We start from the raw sequence: 15,657 nt of genomic DNA, 5'->3' as shown, positions 1-15,657 counted from the left end.
CCGGCCCCGGGTCACTGTCCGTGTGGAGTTCGCACATTCTGCATGGGTCTCATCCCCACAACCTGAAAAAATGTGCAGGATAGGAGAATTGGCCACTCTAAAATTGCCCCTTAATTGGTAAAAACTAATTGGGTACTCTAAATTTATTTTGAAAAGTGTTGAATGTACGGTATTCCTTCAACTAGCACTGTGGCTTCACAGCGGCAGGGTCCCAGGTTCGATTCCCCGCTGGGTCACTGTCTGTGCGGAGTCTGCACGTTCTCCCCGTGTCTGCATGAGTTTCCTCTGGATTGGCCATGCTAAATTACCCTTAGTGTCCAGAAAGGTTGGGAGGGGTTATTGGTTACGGGGATAGGGTGGAAGTGAGGGCTTAAGTGGGTCGGTGCAGATATGTTCTATGTTCTAATTGGGCAAACAAACTCGGAATAAGGGTCATAGAATTTACAGTGCAGAAGGAGGCCATTCGGCCCATTGAGTCTGCACCGGCTCTTGGAAAGAGCACCCTACTCAAGGTCAACACCTCCACCCTATCCCCATAACCCAGTAACCTCACCCAACACTAAGGCCAATTTTGGACACTAAGGGCAATTTATCATGGCCAATCCGCCTAACCTGCACATCTTTGGACTGTGGGAGGAAACTGGAGCACCCGGAGGAAACCCACGCACACACTGGGAGGACGTGCAGACTCCGCACAGACAGTGACCCAAGCCGGAGTCGAACCTGGGACCCTGGAGCTGTGAAGCAATTGTGCTATCCACAATGCTACCGTGCTGCCCCAATCATGGGTCATGGATCATGACGGTGCAGAAGTTGTGGCTAACCTCCCACCTGATTACACAGGAGAGGAAAAAAGGGAGGAGTGCTTTTAACGGTCCTGGTTTTGGAGATAACAGCCAGAACTGCTTGCTGATGACTGATTTGTGTCTTGGCGTGTTTACTTTTAACTTGGGGCGTGAGACGCAGCACTTTGGCTGAGTTAACTTCCCCCAAATCCCCCTTGCATCTTTTAAAAAATATTTTTATTCAAAACTTTTTAACATAAATATACTAACAAAGCTGTGTAAATATATCATTTTGCCATGTATATATCTTGCTCTGCGCGATTTCTTGTTTTGTTTTGTTACGGGGGGTGGGGGGGTTATTGTTTGTAAGGGAGAAAAATTGTGTTAAAAAACTTTAATAAATATATTTAAAAAAAAACATAAATATACTAAATATCAGAAGAACAACACATCAACGCAATAAACAATCACAAAACACCTGACTTCGCCACCTCCTGCCGCACCCATTTTATCCCCCCCCCCCCCCCCCCCCCGAGACCCATCAATCCTTGAAGATATCATTGAACGGTTTCCACCTCCGGATGATCTCTTCTACCATCCCCCACAGAGTGGACCACAGAGTGGACCTGATCTTCTCCGGCCTCAGGAATTCTGCCAGGTTGCTCATCTATACCCCGCAACACAGTAAAATCCAATACAGCCACCCCCACACCCCACCGACTCCCAGGCCTTCCGACGCCCCAAATATCGCCACCTCTGGATGGAGCCACCCCCACGTCCTGAACTTAAAACATGAACATAGAACGTACAGTGCAGAAGGAGGCCATTCGGCCCATCGAGTCTGCACCGACCCACTAAAGCCCTCACTTCCACCCTGCCCCTGCAACCCAATAACCCCTCCTATCCTTTTTGGACACTAAGGGCAATTTATCATGGCCATTAACTGGCGTGCTCTTTCCAAGGCCTGGTGTAGACTCGATGCGCTGAATGGCCTCCTTCTGCACTGTAAATTCTATGTCTAATCCACCTAACCTGCAGTCTTTGGACTGTGGTAGAAAACCGGAGCACCCGGAGGAAACCCACGCAGACATGGGGAGAACGTGCAAACTCCACACAGACAGTGACCCAGCGGGGAATCGAACCTGGGACCATGGCCCTGTGAAGCCACAGTGCTATCCACTTGTGCTGCCCATAACATAACCTCGGACATAACATCTGAGAATCCATGCCAGAACCCCCCTCGGTTTTGGACGCACCCAGAACAAGAGCATGTCTTGCGGGCCCTCCGTGCACCACCCACACCTACCTTCCATCCCCTCAAAGAACCTGCTGAAACACAGAAACCTAGGAAGCACCGTCATTTTCACTGTCTGCACCTGCCCAGCCAGCGACAGCAGCAAAACATCCCACCTCTTAAAATTCGCCTTCATCCCCTCCACCAATTGAGCCAAGTTCAATCTATGTAGCTGGGTCCAGCTCCGTGCCACCTGGATACCAAGGTATCTAAAGCTTGTCCCACCTCCCTGAACGATAACTCCCCATACCTCCTTTCCTGCCTCCTGGCATTGATCGGGAACACCTCACTCGTTCCCATGGGTGGCACGGTAGCACAGTGGTTAGCACTGTCGCTTCACAGCGCCAGGGTCCCAGGTTCGATTCCCGGCTTGGGTCACTATCTGTGCGGAGTCTGCACGTTCTCCCTGTGTCTGCTTGGGTTTCCTTCAGGTGCTCCGGTTTCCTCCCACAAGTCCCGAAAGATGTGTTCTAGGTAATTTGGACATTCTGAGTTCTCTCTCTATACCCGAACAGGTGCCAGAATGTGGCGACAAGGGGCTTTTCACAGTATCTTCATTGCAGTGTTAATGGGTTAGCCTAGTAGTGTGGTGTAACAACAACAATCTCCCTCAACATCAGCAAAACTAAGGGGCTGTTGATTGACTTCAAGAAGTGAATAATCAGACACACTCCTGTCTGCATCAATGGTGCCGAAGTGGAGATGGTTGACAGCTTCACATTCCTAGATGTGCGCATCATCAACAATCTGTCCTGGTCCATCCACATCGATGCTACAATCAAGAAAGCACAACAAACGGCTGTACTTACTCAGGAAACTAAAGAAATTCGGCATGTCCATATTGACACCAATTTTTACAGATGTACCATAGAAAGCATCCTATCTGGCTGCATCACAACATGGTACGGCAACTGCTCGCTCCAAGACCGTAAGAAACTACAGCCCAGTCCATCACACGAGCCTGCCTCCCATCCATTAACTCTGTCTACACCTCCCGCTGCCTTGGGAAAGCAAGCAGTATAATCAAAGATCCCTCCCACCCGGGTTATTCTCTCGTCCAATCTCTTCTATCGGGCAGGAGATAAAAAGTCTGAGAACGTGGACGATTAGGTTCAAAAACATCATCTTCCCTGCTGTTACCAGATTCCTGAATGACCCTCTTAAGGACTGAACCGATTTTTTCACACACCTTCTCTCCTGAGTAGTACTACACTCCCTGTACTTCACCAGGTGCCTGTGTCTATGTATTTACATTGTGTATTTATGTATGTCCTGATCCATCTGGACTGTGTGCAGAACAGTGTTTTTCACTGTACCTCGGTACACGTGACAATAAATCAAATCAAAATATCCCCAAAACCGGCCAATTTCCCTGAATATCACCATGATTCCACCCCCCCCCCCCCCCCCCCCCCCCAATTCTGCCCAACCGCTCCTAAAATGTATAATAACCAGTCAGCTGCATACAGCGAAACCCTATGTTCTGTGCCCTCCCCCGCACAATCGTTAGACATCCTAAGTGCTACTGCCAACGGTTCTATCGCAAAAGGCATTGGGGGGGAGCGGGAACTCCTGCCTCATCCCACAGTGAAGCCACAAGCACCCCAAACTCACTTGGTTCGTCCACAAACTCGCTACCGGCGCCTTATACAGCAACTATTTGTACTTATAAGCTATTTATATTTTCTCTGTGACTAATCATTTATGTTTCGAATACATGGCTTCTTTGTTTTGGTAGGTGTATTAGTCGACTATTACCTAATGGCTGCACAAACATCCTTGCCAATTGTGGAACTCCGTCACTGAGTATTCAATGGATTCATCAATAATTGCAGATATTGAAATGAGATCACAATTTTCAGAGGATAATGTAATATTCTCCCCCTCCTCTGGACCATGGGTACAAGATCGAATTCTGATCCCAAACAAAATGCTAATCTCGATTTCTGAACATATTGATTTGCACCTCATGGAGTGTTCTTAATGGTTGATCATGTTGGTTGTTTTCACTTCATTTTTAGCTGGATCTAACTCCAACTTGAAAGCAAGTTGAAGTTAGCTACTCACAACAGATAAAACATTTAGTGAGTGTTTCCGCTTGATTTTAAAAGAATTTATTAAAAAAACAATGTTATATTTTGGAAACAAGCCATTTTGAACTTTTTAGAAGTGTATTATCCTGCTTATATTGCTGATCACAGTGACATAGTAGGTGGCAGCTACAATGAAATCTCATTGACACAAAATTCTGCTTGTGTTGAATTTAGCAACCTTTATGTCGACAGTATAGCATAGAACAACACTGGCGTTTAACTGAAATTCCGCAATGGTTGATCTACAAGAACTTTATTTTGGATCCACCAAGAAAAATAATGAAATCCTTTGCAAAAGAGGTGTTTTCACTATGCAAGCAAATAGGCCTCTTCCGCCAGTAGTCAGTGAGTAGAGTGGCTGGACCTAAGCACATTCAAATATGAAATGCAGAGTCTGTACATTCTCCACATGTCTGCGTGGATTTCCTCCAGGTGCTCCGGTTTCCTTCCACAAGTCCCGAAAGACCTGCTTGTTAGATGAATTGGACTTTTTGAATTCTCCTCGGTGTACCCGAACAGGCGCCGTAGTGTGATGACTTGGAGATTTTCATAGTGGCTTTATTGCAGTGTTAATATCGGCGTACTTGTGACACTAATAAAGATTATTATTATTATTATAAATGCTGGACAAGCCATTATTTCACATCAAGGTGCAAAGCATGTGCACCTACCCTACAAGAAAGTTAACAGGCCATCAATCTGAGCAACGGTAAAGCTGATCTAGCAAGTAGAAAACTGTGGCTTGAGGTGGACAGTATAACATCTTGGAGTAAAGGAAGAGGTTGAGAATGGCTGTCTATCCTGACGTTGAAACTGTTGTAACCGGTTCAAGGTAACCCGAACAGAGAACCGGCTCATCTCATGTTTGTAGAATTGTTTGATACAGGGCTATATTTGTGTGGCAAAGTGGGCCTCTGCAACTATCATCAAGTTCTGCTTCACACAAAATTCAAGGTGGTTCCCCTGGGATTTGTCTTGGAGTTTATTGAGGTGAATTCTTTGGCAAATGCTTACAGCATTATCATGCACCTTGAATAAAGCTAACTTTCAACTTGTTTAAGACGTTTTCTTTTTGATGTTGTAATTTTTAAATTGGTTTGAATTTACTTGAACAGCTAAATTATTACTGAATCCAGTTATGTGTTGATACAGTAAACAGGTGGCAAATCTGTGCTGGCCTGCATTATTATGTTTCGTGATAATATTGAGGCTTTGCTGATGAGAATGTTTTGACAACACTGACATTTTAAGCTTTTAGATTTGCAAAACTTGGAGGGTATTGAAGCTTAGATCCATCTGGAGCCTCTAAAAGTGTGGAGATTTGGAACCTGAGATCATTTGTTTTTTATGATTGAGCTGCAAATCTGGTAGTTGCGCAAGGTGTTAATATGCTGGTAAATTTGAGCTGCACGGCTCTGGAGATGAGCAACACATTTTAGATTTTAATGCTTGGTACCAGGGGGAAAAAAAAAACAACAGTGAGAGATTCCATTCAATTGCAGAGTATTGGGCTCTGATTATAGTTGACAATTATAGTCCACCATTGTTCAGTATTCTCAAGGGTAATTAGGGCTGGGCAATAAATGCTGGCCTCGCCAGTGACACCCATATCCAAAGAACAAAGAAAAGTACAGCAGAGGAACAGGCCCTTCGGCCCTCCAAGCCTGTGCCGACCATGCTGCCCGTCTAAACTAAAATCTTCTACACTTCCTGGGTCTGTATCCCTCTATTCCCATCCTATTCATGTATTTGTCAAGATGCCCCTTAAATGTCACTATCGTCCCTGCTTCCACCACCTCCTCCGGCAGCGAGTTCTAGGCACCCACTACCCTCTGTGTAAAAAAAAAAAAAAAAAAAAAAAAACTTGCCTCGTACATCTCCTCTAAACCTTTGCCCCTCGCACCGTAAAACTATGAATTAATGAATCCAATGAATTAATTTTAACAAAAATCTTCTGGCTAGTCAGAAAACTGTGGTGAAGTGCTCTTGGATTTTTCTGAGGCAGAAATTGTGGTTCATCCAAGACTTGGCTTTTGGACAGGCAGTCTGGTAACATCCATGTGGAGATAAAAGTCCTGTCTTCATATTGAGGATACCCTCCATCATGTTGTGTTGCAATCCATTGTGCTAAATGGGATAGATTCATAACAGATCTAGCTAGATTCAGAACCGATCTGGCAACTGGAGACTAGGCATCCATGAGGCGCTGTGGGCCATCAACAGCAACAGAATTATACTCAACCAGAATTTGTAGCCTCGTGGCCCAGCATATCCCCCACTCTGCCAGTACCATCACATCTGTGTCAGTAGAGTGCAGGAGGCCATGCCAGGAGCAGCACCAGGGATATCAAATGATGTGTTAACCTGGTTAAGCTACAACACAGGACTACGTTCATGCCAGACAACACGAGTAGCAAGTGAGAAGCGGGGCTAGGCGAACCCACAACCAACGGACCAGATCTAAGCTCTGCAGTCCTGCCACATCCAGTCATGAATGGTGGTGGATAATTGAACAACTCACTGGAGGAGGCGGCTTCACAAATATCCCTGTCGGGCAATGTGAAAAATTGTCCAGGTGTGTCCTGTACACACTAAGCAGGACAAATCCAACTTGACCAATTACTGCCCTATCTCTCTACTCTCAATCATCAATAAAGTGATGAAAGGGGTCATCAATAGTGCTATCAAGCGGCACTTAATTTCATAGAATTTACAGTGCAGAAGGAGGCCGTTCGGCCCATCGAGTCTGCACCGGCTCTTGGAAAGAGCAACCTACCCAAGGTCCACACCTCCACCCTATCCCCATAACCCAGCAACCCCACCCAACACTATGGGCAATTTTGGACACTAAGGGCAATTTAGCATGGCCAATCCACCTAACCTGCATATCTTTGGACTGTGGGAGGAAACCGGAGCACCCGGAGGAAACCCACGCACACACGGGGAGGATGTGCAGACTCCGCACAGACAGTGACCCAAGCTGGAATCGAACCTGGGACCCTGGAGCTGTGAAGCAATTGTGCTATCCACAATGCTACCGTGCTGCCCTAAGCGAGCAATAACCTGCTCACTGGCGCTCAGTTTGTGTTCCCCAGGATCACTCCGCTCCTGACCTCATTAAAGCCTTGATTCCAACATGGACAAAAGAGCAGAATGCCAGAGGTGAGGTGAGAGTGACTTTCCTTTTTTAAAATAAATTTAGAGCACCCAATTCTTTTTTTACCAATTAAGGGGCAATTTAATGTTTAATTCACCTGCCTTGTGGGGATGATACCCACACAGACACTGGAAGAATGTGCAAACTCCACGCGGACGGTGACCAGGGGCCGGGATGAGTCCCGGGTCTTCTGTGCCTTGAGAGAGTGATTTCCCTTGACATCAAGGCAGCATTTGATCGAGAATAGCATCAAGGAATCCTAGCAAAACTGCAGTCAATGGAAATTGGCGGGGGGGGGTGGGGGGGAGAAAGAGAGAGACTATCCACTGGTTGCAGTAATACCACGCACAAGGGAAGAATGTTGTGGTTGTTGGAGATAAGTCATCTCAGTCCCGGATCATCACTGCAAGAGTTCCTCCAGGTGTCCTAGGCCCAACCATCTTCAGCTGCTTCATCAATGACCATCCTTCCAACATAAGGTCACATGTGGGGATTGTTCAGCACCACACCATTCGCGATTCCTCAGACATTGAAGCAGTCCATGTGCAAATGCAGCAAAACCTGGATAATATCGTGGCCTGGGCTGACAAGTGGCAAGCAACATTTGTGCTGCAGAAGTGCCAGGCAATGACCATCTCCAACAAGTGAGGATCTAACCATCACCCATGACGATGAATGTTGTTGCCATTACTGAATCCTCACTATCAGTATCCGGGGAGTTACCATTGACCAGAAACTGAACTGGACTAGACGTATAAATACTGTGGCTACAAGTGCTGGTCCAGTTAGGTAACCTGTGGCGAGTGACTCACCTCCTGACTCCCCAAAGCCTGTCCACCATCTGCAGGGCACAAGTCAAGAGTGTGATGGAATACTCTGCACTTGCTTGGATGAGTGCAGCTTCAACACTCAAGAAGCTATTGGCACCCCTTCCACAAACGTTCATTTCCTCCACCACCGATGCACAATAGTGGCAGTGTGTACCATCTACAAGATGCACTGCAGGAACTCACCAAGGCTCCTTAAGTAGCACCTTCCAAACCCATGGCTGTTACCGTCTGGGAGGATAAGGGTAGCAGCAGACACATGGGGACACCACCACTGGAATTTGCAGTTTTATTATAAGTCAGGATGGTGAGTGACATGGAGGGAAACTTCCAGGTGGTGATATCCTCATGCGTCCGCTGCCAGCCTTATCCTTGTTTTGTCTATGATCTGATGGGTAAGAGCAGATTGGCAAGGGCAGTCGGTGGTAAATGCATTTGAGGAACATTATGTGGCTGATTGTACCGCAGAGGGGGCGAGGGAGACAATGTGCCAGGGCTAAAATTAATTACAGAAGATGTTTCGTTTTAAAAAAAATTTAGAGTACCCAATTCATTTTTCCAATTAAGGGGCAATTTAGTTTGGCCAATCCACCTAACCTGCACATCTTTGGGTTGTGGGGGCGAAACCCACGCAAACACTGGGAGAATGTGCAAACTCCACACGGACAGTGACCCAGAGCCGGGATCGAACCTGGGACCTTGCGCCGTGAGGCATCAGGGCTAACCCACTGCGCCACCGTGCTGCCCCAATGTTTCTTTTTTAAAAAAAAAAAAAATTTAGAGTACCCAATTCATTTTTCCAATTAAGGGGCAATTTAGCATGGCCAATCCACCTAACCTGCACATCTTTGGGTTATGGGCGTGAAACCCACGCAGACATGGGGAGAATGTGCAAACTCCACACTGACAGTGACCCAGGGCTGGAATTCGAACCCGGGTCCTCAGCGCCGTAGTCTCAGTGCTAACCACAGTGCCACATGCCGCTCTTACAGAAGATGTTTCTGAACTTGATCGTACATTTGAGTATATTTGGGCAGCACGGTAGCACAAGTGGTTAGCACTGTGGCTTCACAGCCAGGGTCGCAGGTGCGGTTCCCTGCTGGGTCACTGTCTGTGCGGAGTCTGCACGTTCTCCCCGTGTCTGCGTGGGTTTCTGCCGGGTACTCCGGTTTCCTCCCACAGTCCAAAGACGTGCAGGTTAGTGGATTGGCCAAGTTAAATTGCCCCTAGTGTCCAAAAAGGTTTGGAGGGGTTATTGGGTTACAGGGATAGGGTGGAAGTGAGGGCTTAAGTGTGTTGGTGCAGACTCGATGGGCCAAATGGCCTCCTCCTACACTCTATGGTCTATATTATTGCTGCCTTTTAGATTATCTTCTCAAAGGCAATGCATTTCTAAGTGGTGCTATTATAGAGATCAGATATTTTTGATGGGTCGGACACAGTATTGTCTTCCTCTTCATTTGATTAAATTCTCGATGTTGAGGCTATGGGATGGAAAGACAGTTATAATTCATTTGTGCCGGGAATAAGTAAATTGTTTGGATTTTGTGTGGTTGAATGCTGTATCCTGGGATTATATTCATTGGAGTTTAGGAGGTTGAGGGGAGATCTAATAGAAACTTACAAGATAATGAATGGCTTAGATAGGGTGGGCGTAGGGAAGTTGTTTCCATTAGCAGGGGAGACTAGGACCCGGGGGCACAGCCTTAGAATAAAAGGGAGTCACTTTAGAACAGAGATGAGGAGACATTTCTTCAGCCAGAGAGTGGTGGGTCTGTGGAATTCATTGCCACAGAGGGCGGTGGAGGCCGGGACGTTGAGTGTCTTTAAGACAGAAGTTGATAAATTCTTGATTTCTCAAGGAATTAAGGGCTATGGAGAGAGAGAAGGTAAATGGAGTTGAAATCAGCCATGATTGAATGGTGGAGTGGACTCGATGGGCCGAATGGCCTTACTTCCGCTCCTGTGTCTTACGGTCTTGTGGTCTTATCCTTGTTAGTTCAAGTGTAGAATATTTGTTCTGTTTCATGTTTATCATGATTTATTGAGCTTCAAGTTAATAAAGCAGTATTTTGTTTTCAAATGTTTCTGGCAATTTTATCAAGACTTGCGTTGTTCGTTTTACTTGAATATTGTGATAATACATATTCCTAAGAGAAACCAGGCTTCATCTCCAACTGGTTATAATTTGTTATCACCGATTGCGTGCTTTAAAAAAAAAAAATTCTATTTCCATTGTAACATTTCCATGGCGTATTTGTTTCTTCAAGATTAACATTGCAAGCAAATACTTATTCACAGCAAGGAGAAAGACTACTCATAATAAAAAGATGTATTTAGCGTGGTAAAATTTAAACTTTTACTACCCTTTGGTCATATTGGTTCAGCTAACATATTTACTGAAGGAGTTGATATTTTTCAGCTGTGCATAGCTTTTATTATTTATTCTGTAAAGTGAGGTGTATCTTCAATGGAGTTTTATTTATCTTCCTTGTGCCTACCCAAAGCTGAGAAATGTAACTCTATCTTTTTCTTTTCATGGCAAATTTGGAAGTATTGCTATTGAGTCAAAGCTATATATAATCTACTTAATGTATTAAAATGAGCAATGGGAGGTCTTAAGGAGAGGATAGTTGAGGTACAGAGTAGACTCATTGTAAAAAGAGAGGAAGGAAACCCAAAATGTCTGGTTCATAATACAGTAGGGAATTAAGTATAATACCAAAAGTGCACAGAACTGAAAAAGGAAATGAGAGGGGGCCAAAACATACATGTAAGTTAACAAGAAATACCAAACTATTTATGTAAACTTATAAATAGTAAAAGGATGGTCAAATAAAGCATAGAGTTGGTTGGAGAGTAGAAAATAAGGGGTACAGGACATGGCTGAGCTATGAGTACTTGGCAGCCTCTTCAATTTTGCAACCAATGCCATCAGTAAAGGTGGAGAGCTGGCAGGGGGTGAGAACTATTTTTACACAGCAAATTATGATCTGGAGACATAGGGAGGGGAAGCTTGTATTTGCAATCGGGCCTGCCCTATTGAGAGAATGTCCTCCGGTGCATCATGCCAGCGAATTATTCTTGAAATATGTGCACCGTTGTTTCTATGCACTGAAAGATCCCATGGGTATCAATGTAATAAGTGCCAAAGTTGACATTATTCATTGCAAAATAATTTTGGTGGGGAGATTTGGAAGATCTCTTTGCTTCTCTCGTCCACCTAAATAGACAGAGGAAAAAATACACCACGTAGTGATACACTGAAATATAAACCTAGATTGGCTTAATGACCTGCAAGAGGGTAAAGCTAAAACGTTTGATTGGAGGTGTGTGTCACTATTGATCTAAACTTGCCCGTCTGCTACATTCAAGTTTCAGGACCACTTCTAAAGATGTGGCAGGACAGATATGTGTACCAGTTTTCGAAGAGTAATTGCAGTTGATAACAAATCGAGACCGTATAACAGATTTCACTATGTAGGAGATAATTTTAATTAAAACTTTGTGAATAGTTGCGATCTCAATGGATGGTGTGTGTCTTGGAGAGTGTTGCCAATTTATTGGAATACTATTCCAGAGCGTAACCAATAATGTTTCCAATTTGGACTGGAGACGCCAATAATGTTGCTCTTTTTAACTGGATACTAATATGACAGTTATTAATGATGATATTGCTTTTCAGGTAGGTATTCGCCAGGTATACCACCACAAGGTTTAGCCGGATATCGATCAAAGACCCAACAACCAGTTGGTTAGTTCAAGTTAAATGATAGTTTATTTACACAAGAATTACTTCGACATGCAACATAAAACACTACAAGCTAAATTACACCTAACACTACAACAACCTGTACTTAACTTCAGGCACCCGGCTTTATGCAGAGGAACAAGGCCTTTGTTCGGATCTTGCGTGGTTGGGTCTGGAGAAGTGACTTCGTTTCTGCTGGGCTCATCCGCCTGGTAGCGATCGTTGGTCTTGAACTTGCTTTTGGTTGTGCTGCTGCAATTGGTTTTGGGTACAAGCCGGGGCCAAGAGAGTGCCGGTGCGCCGGGGCCAAAAAAGACTGAACACACTGTCTCTCTTTATCCTTCTGGGGTTTCACGCTCTTTTGGGCGGTCCTTAGCTTTGGACCCAATAATTCGGCAGGCTTTTAATTTTAGACAAAGGGGAGGGTGCCTTGATGGCTGGGCGTATCCTGAGCGGTCATTGACCTTGGCTGTTTGGGCTTCCTGGGTGAAGGGAGTGGCGCCGATGAGTCTGGATCTGTTTCTGATACCCGAGTACAAGTCTTTTGTTCTGGGGAAATGGGCCATTAGAATGCAAATTGGCTGGGGGTTTTGATAGTGTCTGGTTATCTAGTGGCCTATATACATTTAAGCTCTGAGTTCGTCTGGATCCTGCATTGGCCATATTTCCCGTGATTCTTTGCAAGTGGCCATATTTATCTTTGTAAGTGGCCATCCCAGATGGCTACAAGAGGAGCTTGTCAAGTTCCCATTGTTATGATTAGGCAAGGAGGGGTGAACTGGCCTCCCTCTATTCAACCTCTTTGGTTGGTCACAGCAACATTTTAAAAATTAATTTTGCCTGTGGTTGCCTTTTCAAACGCAAATTTATTATTTTGCTATCTATACTCTTGACACCCTCTGCTTTGGTGCTCAGCATGGATTCATCCAGCAGGGGTGGGGACAATGGAGAGAGGTGGTAGGTGGTAATCAGGAGGTTTCCTAGCCCATGTTAGAACTGCTGCTGTGAGACTTGATGGGACCTGGAGTCAATGTTGACAACTCCCAGGGCATACACTGTGATGGTGATGGCTAGGATAGTCATACTCAATCATAGCTTAAAGACTCTTGCAACTTTCTCGGGCAGGAGATACAAAAGTCTGAGAATGCACATGAACAGATTCAAAAACAGCTTCTACCCCGCTGTTACCAGACTCTTTTAAAAAAAAAAAAAATATATATATATATATTTTATTCAACTTTTTCGGTCAAACAAAGACAGTACAAAGTTTTCCCCTTTTGCAACTTTAAAACAATATAAATAATGGTGATGACCGTTTTTTTTAAGAATAAATATATTAACTAGACGGCAACTGCCAGCATCAAAATAAAAACTAGCCAATATCCAAAATGATAAAGTCACAAAAACCAATATAAATACCTCCCATACAAACACCTGTACAAAACCCCCGAGGGCCCGGATGGGCCCCCCCCTACCCCCTGGGTTGCTGCTGCTACCTTTCCCATTTCCCTTATCGTTCTGCGAGATAGTCGAGGAACGGTTGCCACCGCCTGGTGAACCCTTGAGCCGAACCTCTTAGTGCGTATTTTATCCGCTCCAATTTTATAAACCCCGCCATGTCGTTTATCCAGGCCTCCACGCCTGGGGGTTTAGCTTCTTTCCACATAAGTAATATCCTTCGCCGGGTTACTAGGGACGCAAAGGCTAAAACATCAGCCTCACTCGCCTCCTGCACTCCCGGCTCATCCGCAACCCCAAATATCGCCAACCCCCAGCCTGGCTCGACCCGGACCCCCACCACCCTTGAAAGCACATTCGCCACCCCCACCCAGAACCCATGCAGTACCGGGCATGACCAGAACATGTGGGTGTGGTTCGCTGGGCTTCCCGCGCATCTCCCGCACCTATCCTCCACTCCAAAAAATCTACTTAACCTTGCTCCAGTCAGGTGCGCCCTATGTAGAACCTTGAATTGTATCAGGCTGAGCCTGGCGCATGAGGACGAAGAGTTTACCCTACTTAAGGCATCTTCCCACAGCCCCTCCTCAATCTCTTCCCCTAGCTCCTCTTCCCATTTTCCCTTCAGCTCCTCCACCATTGGCTCCCCCTCGTCTCTCATTTCTCTGTATATATCTGACACCCTACCATCCCCCACCCATGCCCCCGAAATCACTCTGTCCTGAATCTCTTGCGCCGGGAGCCGTGGAAATTCCCTCACCTGTTGCCTCGCAAAAGCCCTCAGTTGCATATATCGAAATGCATTCCCCGGTGGCAACCCATATTTTTCTGTCAGTGCTCCCAGACTCGCAAACGTCCCGCCTAGGAACAAATCCTTCAATTTCACAATCCCTGCTCTCTGCCAAGCTTTAAATCCCCCATCTATCTTCCCCGGGACGAACCTGTGGTTATTCCTTATCGGGGACCTCATCGAGGCACCCGTCACTCCCTTATGCCGTCTCCACTGCCCCCAAATTTTCAGCGTTGCCACCACCACTGGACTTGTGGTGTATTTCTTCGGGGAGAACGGTAAAGGCGCCGTCGCTAATGCTTCTAGGTTGGTTCCCCTACAGGACGCCATCTCTAGTCTTTTCCACGCCGCTCCCTCCCCTTCCCCCATCCACTTGGATACCATTGATATGTTGGCGGCCCAATAATAGTCACTTAAACTCGGCAGTGCCAGTCCCCCCCCCTATCCCTACTACGCTGCAGGAACCCCCTCTTCACTCTTGGTGTCTTCCCAGCCCACACAAAACTCATGATGCTCTTATCCACTTTCTTGAAAAAGGCCTTTGTAATCATCACAGGGAGGCACTGGAACACAAAAAGAAACCGCGGAAGGACCACCATTTTAACCGCCTGCACCCTACCCGCCAGTGACAGGGGCACCATGTCCCATCTCCTAAAGTCCTCTTCCACCTGCTCCACCAATCTTACTAAATTAAGCTTATGCAAGGTTCCCCAGTTCCTAGCCATCTGGATCCCTAGGTACCGAAAATCCCTTGTTACTCTCCTCAACGGCAAATCATCTATTCCCCTGCCCTGTTCCCCAGGGTGCATCACAAGCAGCTCACTCTTCCCCATATTCAATTTATATCCTGAAAATTCCCCAAACTCCCCGAGTGTCTGCATTATCTCGGGCATCCCCTCCACTGGGTCCGCGACATACAACAACAAATCATCCGCGTATAGTGACACCCGGTGCTCTTCTCCTCCCCTAAGTGCTCCCCTCCACTTCCTAGAGCCCCTCAGCACTATGGCCAGTGGCTCAATTGCCAACGCAAACAGTAACGGGGACAGAGGACATCCCTGTCTTGTCCCTCTGTATAGACTGAAGTGGTCAGATCTCTGCCTATTTGTAATCACACTTGCCACCGGGGCCCTGTATAGAAGCTGAACCCATCCAATAAACCCCTCTCCAAATCCAAACCTCCTCAACACTTCCCACAGGTAATCCCACTCCACTCTATCAAATGCTTTCTCTGCATCCATCGCCACCACTATCTCCGCCTCCCCCTCCGGCGGGGGCATCATCATCACACCCAGCAGCCTCCGTATGTTAGTGTTCAATTGTCTCCCCTTAACAAACCCCGTTTGATCCTCGTGAACAACCCCTGGGACACAATCCTCCATCCTCGTCGCCATCACCTTGGCCAAAAGCTTGGCATCTACATTCAGGAGGGAAATAGGCCTGTAAGACCCGCACTGCAGCGGGTCTTTGTCCCTTTTCAAGAGCAGCGATATCGTCGCCTC

General features: G+C 46.1%; 1 protein-coding gene across 1 annotated transcript in view; it reads left to right on the top strand.

Annotated features, from left to right (window-relative positions):
* Positions 1 to 15,657, top strand: part of ippk (inositol 1,3,4,5,6-pentakisphosphate 2-kinase) — a 105,460-nt gene that overhangs the window by 12,112 nt on the left and 77,691 nt on the right. The gene's annotated exons all lie outside the window — the stretch shown is intronic.

This window comes from Scyliorhinus torazame, chromosome 13 (assembly GCF_047496885.1).
Source record: "Scyliorhinus torazame isolate Kashiwa2021f chromosome 13, sScyTor2.1, whole genome shotgun sequence".
NCBI lineage: Eukaryota > Metazoa > Chordata > Chondrichthyes > Carcharhiniformes > Scyliorhinidae > Scyliorhinus > Scyliorhinus torazame.
Note: the sequence above shows the minus strand (reverse complement) of the source record. Positions and strands in the feature narration are given on the sequence as shown.